A 7,152-nucleotide genomic window follows, 5' to 3' on the forward strand; every position below is an offset into this window, starting at 1 on the left:
CTTCGCTGTGGTGTTTTTTTCTTGTGATACTATGACTCTAGATTAAGTGGATTGTCTGCTTTTGATGGAGCCTTAGAGGCTTGAGATGAGTGTGACCTGAGAGCTCTGTTTGGTTCTTCAGGGTTAAGGGTGTGCCAAACGTGACTCACCCAGGTTGTTTCTCTCTCTCTCTCTCTTTTTTTTTTTTTTTTTCTCAGATGGGCAGTAATTCTGCATAGCTTAGTGGAATTTAGGGTAGTTGATGTATGAAATCTGGCCCCTGTGGGTATTCATCTGCTCTACCCCAGGGACCACACAAAGGGTTTATGCAGCCCTCAGTGTGGTCTCAAATTTCTCTACAGCCTCTCACCTGGTTGCCAAGGTTTCTGAGTTTGTGTATTTGGTGAATTCTCTCGCTCACCCTCAGATTTTCACATTCTCAGTTCGTTAGCTCCACACTTTCACTAGGTCTTAACCTCCTGTTATTTCTCCCCACCAGTGTCAGGTTTTTCTGCTTGGCTAATGGCGGGCGCCGCTTTACGTATGTCTAAAATGGCACCTGCTCTTTTGTCTTGCTCGGCTCTGTAAGGCGAGTGGAGAGAGAGTCTAGTGTCCATGCCGGTTCCCCTAATTTATTCGTTTTTTTTTTTTTTTCTCTCCTCCAGTCAGCCTGGTGAACTTTCCCCAGCAGGGCTTCAAGCCTCGTTCCCTCTAAGCTCTTTCTGCCTTTCCCCGCCAATGTCTCGGGTTACCAAGGTTTTTGTCTCACCTCCCCTTCCAGCGCTGGTGCTCAGACTGTGCGGCTGGGCTTCCACGCCGTGGGCATCCTTGTTCTCCCTGAAGGTCCTCTGTGTCACATCCACTATATCCAGAAGAGTTTCCTCTGCAAATTTTTTCCTGAGCCTTTTCTTGAGACTACAGTAACTCCACTTTTATTGAACTATCTTTTCCCGGACTATCAGTGCGCACCCTCACTATTCCGCCATCTTTGCTCCACCTCTCTCAGTCTCTCTTAGGTACTCCTTCTCCCTCTTTTTCTTCTTCATCCCTTCCCTCCAGTCTGTAATCTTTCCCCCAATAAACTCTTTCCCTTACTCCAGTGTTTGGTGTGTTTTGTGGAGGCCTTACATAAAGAGAATTAAGAGACTTTACTATAGTCACACAGTTAATTGGTAGAACCTCTACTAAAATTTGGGATTCCTATTTCACAGTTCAGAGCTCTTCTCTATTTTAATTTATTCTGGTAATAGCAACAATGAGGACTCAAAATTGGCTCTGTTAAGCCATAGATTTGCATTATTCTATTTAATCTTACCCAATGTCCTGTTGTATATTTTCATATCCATTTTTACAGCGCAGAAAACTTATATGGCCTATATGTATATAACTCAAAGTCCAAGCTATTAACCTTAATGTTAATAACATTATACGCACCAGGTTTATTTTTATTTGAATAGGTTGATAAAAGACTTTTGTCCAATTTTATTTTGGTTTACTTCACTTAATGCTCTTGTCTGTTTAGTAGGTAATAGTCCATCTCTCTATAGGACTAGCTTGAGAACATTAGTATTCCATGTTACCTTTTGGTCTTTCCTGTTTACCTACAAAAAAGAAATTAAATCCAAAGATTTCGTAGACTAAAGAGCTTTTCTTTAAAGTCAAAATCCTTTAGAAAGGACTTAGAACTTATTTTTAGTTCCATGATTCTTTCCAGGAGCCTTTGTTATTTAGAAAGCAAATGTTAGGAGCAGAGCTAAACATCCTCTGTGTGTATCATAAAATCCAGCCCACATTTGCATGCTTTTCTTTTCTTTTTTTTGCATATTTTTCAAACACAAGAATTTGACCACTTTGAATGAAGAGGAAAACCTTTGTGCATATTTTAGTTGCCTTATGTAGTGGAATAAAGTTGCAACTGGAATTAAAAGGTAGTTTAGAATTCTGTTCAAGTTTGCAAATAAGGCAGCCTTCTTTGTCTATATTTTGGGTTTTTATATTGCTGTTGTTGTTATTTTTTTGTTTTAACTCTCCCTATTCCCATTGCCCAGTTAAATTAACCACTCATCAAATTTTCTATTGATGAAAGATATTAAAATGTGCTGGAGGATACTGTTTTCCACATATTGCCCAGGAGAATGTAATAGATTTATTTACTGCCACTCTGAGGATTATTTAATATTAAATGTAAGCTTGAATTAAATTATTGCTAATTGAAATCAATAACAAATCACTAATTATAAATGAAGATAATCATTATTAATAAACCAATTGCAAATTATAAATCATCTGAGAAATCAAAACTCTTAAAAAAAGGAGGCTTAAAAGGAATAACACAAACTGCACATCTGAACTAACTTCATGTTGGTGAGTCTTTTAATATTTAAGGAAAAAAACACTCATAAGAATCAACAGACACTCATTTCTAGAACTCTATTTTTATCAGGAGATTTCTGGGCCAATTATATCTATTTGATGCACCCACCCCTACAATCACCTTCAAGAAGAAAATCTAGTGGGGGCCGGTGTTGTGGTGTAGTGAGTAAAGCTACCACCTGCAACACCGGCATCCCATATGGGCACCGTTTTGAGCCTGGGCTCCTCCACTTGCGATCCAGCTCCCTGTTAATGCACCTAGAAAAGCAGCAGAAGATGAGCCAAGTACTTGTGCTCTTGCACTCATGTGAGAGATGTAGATTAAGCTCCTGGCTCTTGGCTTCAGCCTGCCCAGCCCTAGCTGTTGCAGCCATTTAGGGAGAGAACCAGGTGGAAGATTTTTCTGTGTTTATCTGTCACTCCGTAACTCTACCTCTGAAATAAAATAAAAATAAATCTCTAAAAAAAACTAGGGTTATCATACTAAATAAATGACCCCATAAAATAATTTTCTGCTCGTTACAAAAAGTGTGTTATCCCCAAGTCATATATATCGCGTATATCATATTTTATAAATTGACCATTGATACTCAAAGGGCTTACTTAAATGAAGAAAAAAGCTTAAATACATTTGGAGAAAGGAAAGTTTTTTTTCCCACCAGTTTGGAATATGCACCTTTTAGAAATTAGGAACATGCTTCTGCTGGTTAACTATAAATAAACCAAAAAGGAAAAGTGGAGATATTCTGTATTGTGTGATTCAACTCTGTGACCACCAAATTTAATTTATGGTTGTTTCCTTAGCAAGTGAGTGGCTTTTTAAACGTTTAAAGGACAGTTTACATTTTCAATTTCATCCCTACTTAAAGATGGCTTTAATGCAATCTCTAAAATATATCATTATTTATTTTTACAACTTCAGAGTCTCTAAATGAACTTTAACCTAGGACTTTACTTAAACTGTAAGAATGAGGCTTTTAATCTGAAGATTTCATAACTCTGTCCTGATAACAGGTTGTCAATCACATTTTCCAAAATCTTTAAGAGTTCTAAAATCATGTGGTCTCCTACAATGTTTTACCTTTCTCTTGAACCTGTGTAGGCTTGTAATTTGCTGGTAACTAATCAAATGAACCAAAAGTGTTACAGCATGAGTTCCAAAGCTAAGTCAAAAAAACCAATGCAGCTTCCATGTTGCTCACTGGAAAGCTTGTGTTTGGAGCTTTGAAATGTCATATAAAAATTTCAATTATCCTGAGACCACCATACTAGGAGGAAACTTAAGTCACATATAAAGGCACAACGTGTTGGCATTCTAGTATACTGAATGAGAACCACACAGACAGTTCTACATTTTCTCTTTATATTTTTATTTCAAAAGCAAGAGGTAGGGGAAGAGAGGGAGAGATCTGCTATCCACTAGTTCACTCCTCAAATGCCTGCAACAGCCAGGGTTGGGCCAGGTGAAAGCCAGGAAATTGGAATTCAATCCAGGTCTCCCACATGGGTGGCAGAAACCCAAATATTTGAGCCATCACCTGCTGCCTCCCAGGCTGTGCATTAGCCAAAGATTGGAATTGGAAGCCCAGACTCTACCCCATCCACATCTCTCTGCCCCTCAAATAAATAAAAGAGTGTGTTTGTGTGTGTGTGTGTGTGTGTATGAGAGGGAGAGAGAGAGAGAGAGAGAGAGAGAGAGAGAGAGAGAGACACTAGGACTGGAACCCACACACTCTGGTATGGGACATAGATGCCTCAAGTAGCATCTTCACTGCTACACCAAATGCTTACCTCAGTTTTAAATTTTCTGTTAGTCACATTTTTAAAATTAAAAAGAAATAAGTTAAATCAATTTTGTTAATATATTTCATTTACAGACCATATGTAAAGTAGTACCGTTTTAATATATAATTAGCATATGAATTATCAACAAGAGAGCTTTTTAAAACTTTATTTATTAGAGAGGTAGAATTTCAGATAGAGAGTGGGAGAGATAGAGAGAAAGGTCCTCCATCAGCTGGTTCACTCCCCAAATGGCCACAGTGGACAGAGCTGGACCAATCCAAAACCAGGAGCTTCATGCAATTCTTACGTGGACTCTTCCAGGCCTCCTACACAGATGCAGTGGCTGTCTTCTGTTTCTTTCCCAGGCCATAAGCAGAGACCTGGATCAGAAGAGGAGCAATGGGAACACAAACCAGAGCCCATATAGGATACCGGCACTGTGGGCAGAGGTTTAGCCTACTATGCCACAGTGCCAGCCCCAAGAGCTTTTTCTTTCTTTCTTTTCTTTTTTTTATTTATTGGGGGCTGGCATTGTGGTATAGCATATAAACCCGCCACCTGTGATGCCAGCATCCCATATGGGTGCCAGTTCAATTCCCAGCTGCTCCACTTCTGCTCCAGCTCCCTAGTAACAATCTGAGAAAAGCAGAGGAACATGGTTCAAGTGTTTGGGTCCCTGCCACCTATGTGGGAGACTCAGATGGAGCTTCTGGCTCCTGGTTTTGGCCTGGCCCAATGCTGGCAGTGCAGCAATCTGCAGAGGATGGAAGATCTCTCTCTTTCTCTCTCTCTCTAACTCTGTAACTGTAACAATAAGAGTGGTTTTTTTTTTTTAATTTTATTTAATCTTGGACCATCTTCTGCTGCCTTCCCAGGTAAATCAGCAAGTAGCTGGATCAGAAGTGGAGCAGTCAGGACATGAACCAGTGCCTCATATGGCATCACAGGCAGAGGCCCAACTTGCTGTGCCATAACTTCAGCTACAGATAGTTTAAATTATTTTCTGTTCCATACTAAGTATCTGAAATTATGTTGTGTGTGTGTGTATAGGAAGAGCGTTTCAAAATCACAACAGATCTCAATGTAGACTAGGTATTTCAACAATGCAATTGACACTTATTTCCATACAGGACAACACAGCTACAGAAGATTCTAGTCATCAAGTTCTCCCCTGTCTCACCTGGCCATGGTGTCTTCCCAGCTGAATGCTAGATATTGTGGAGGCCTCTCCAAATACTTGATGCATAAGATATATGTTTTAAGCTACCAAATTTGGGTGTATTATGATTACCATTTTTGGTCAGATCAAGGTACCACAAAAATGTAGATTAAGAGAAGAGATGTTTTCACCCTCTGTTCAAGCTTAATTATTTCCCAGAAAAGTTAAGCCACAGAATATTAGAGCCCCTTACAACATTTATCCCAACCTCCTGCCTAGTGCCAAAACCATAATCACATCATCAACAGCAATTAATTTACTCATCTTTATCACTCACAAGTTGTATCTCACAAAGAAAATGTACTTTTTAGCAATTTTTTTGTTTTTAAAATTTTTCTGTATACTTAATAAAAACTGACCATAATATCTGTCCCTCCATCCTATTCTGGCCTCTGGAACTACAATTCTAATTCTCAGACTCAACAGCTTTCAGACCTTTGGAGTCAATGAATATACTTTCTCTGCTCATATCACTTTCCCATTCCCCATATTCCTTTATCCAGACTGAATATCTCAAAGTTCTTCAGTTGCTCTTTGTGAAACATGATTTTCAGAACTTTAACCACCTTGAGAAATTACTGTAGCTCTGTATGAATTTTCCTAAATCTCAGATTTGACAATATAAGGTTTAGAAGAAGATATATGCTTCAGATTAGTAAATGAGGTTAGTAAAACTGTAAGTTTTATTCTAGATGATATATTTTCATGAAGATAAGTAAAATTGCTACTTTCCAAAAGCATTTCAATGAAGACAGGGCTCCTTCCATCTAAATACAAATAGTCCCTTAGCTGTGTGAGGCATCTTAATGTATCTTGGGAAGAGTCTGGGGATTCAGATCAGAAGTCCAACATTGGATTCAATCCTCAATTTCCTAGATGTGTGACTTCAAGCAAATTGTTCATATTGTCTGCATAACATATTCTATGTTGTTGAAAAATGATATTTTAATAGAAATTGCATGGATAAACATGAAAAGTGATTTGTAATTTGTGAAAATCAACTCAAACATAAGACCTTTTTTATTATTAATATCAGCCTAAAAATAGGATCTGATGCCTATTTTCATTAAACTTTATCTTCGTCGCTCTGGCTCACCATCACAACTCATGGAGAACTTTCTTTCAAACGTTATTCAGTCTGCTTTAGTATGTTGAAACACATTTACTAAGTGTTTATTCAAGTAAGACACAGCATTATTGGCTCACCTCAGTGCAACAGAAAGCCTATCAAAACTACAAACGTCAGGCCGGCGCCATGGCTCAATAGGCTAATCCTCCACCTGTGGCGCCGGCACACAGGGTTCTAGTCCTGGTTGGGGCGCTGGATTCTGTCCCGGTTGCTCCTCTTCCTGTCCAGTTCTCTGCTGTGGCCCGGGAAGGCAGTGGAGGATGGCCCAAGTGCTTGGGCCCTGCACCCACATGGGAGACCAGGAGAAGCACCTGGCTCCTGCCTTCGGTTCAGCGTGGTGCGCCAGCCACAGCACGCTGGCCGCAGCGGCCATTGGAGGGTGAACCAACAGAAAAGGAAGACCTTTCTCTCTGTCTCTCTCTCTCACTGTCCACTCTGCCTCTTAAAAAAAAAAAAAACAAAAAAAAAACCACACACAAAAAAAAACACACACAAAAAAAACCCTACAAACGTCCTTAGGTCATCTACCAACTGCCAACAGATATATCAGAGTCTTTTAATGTGAAGGAGTGATTTGATTTAATAGGCTGTTTTTGGTACCTGCTGATCCAGAACCATGGGTCATTCTGCCCAGGGCAGTCACAGACAGACCCAATTCCACTTTAAA

Source organism: Lepus europaeus, chromosome 3 (genome assembly GCF_033115175.1).
Source record: "Lepus europaeus isolate LE1 chromosome 3, mLepTim1.pri, whole genome shotgun sequence".
In the NCBI taxonomy this organism is placed as follows: Eukaryota; Metazoa; Chordata; class Mammalia; order Lagomorpha; family Leporidae; genus Lepus; species Lepus europaeus.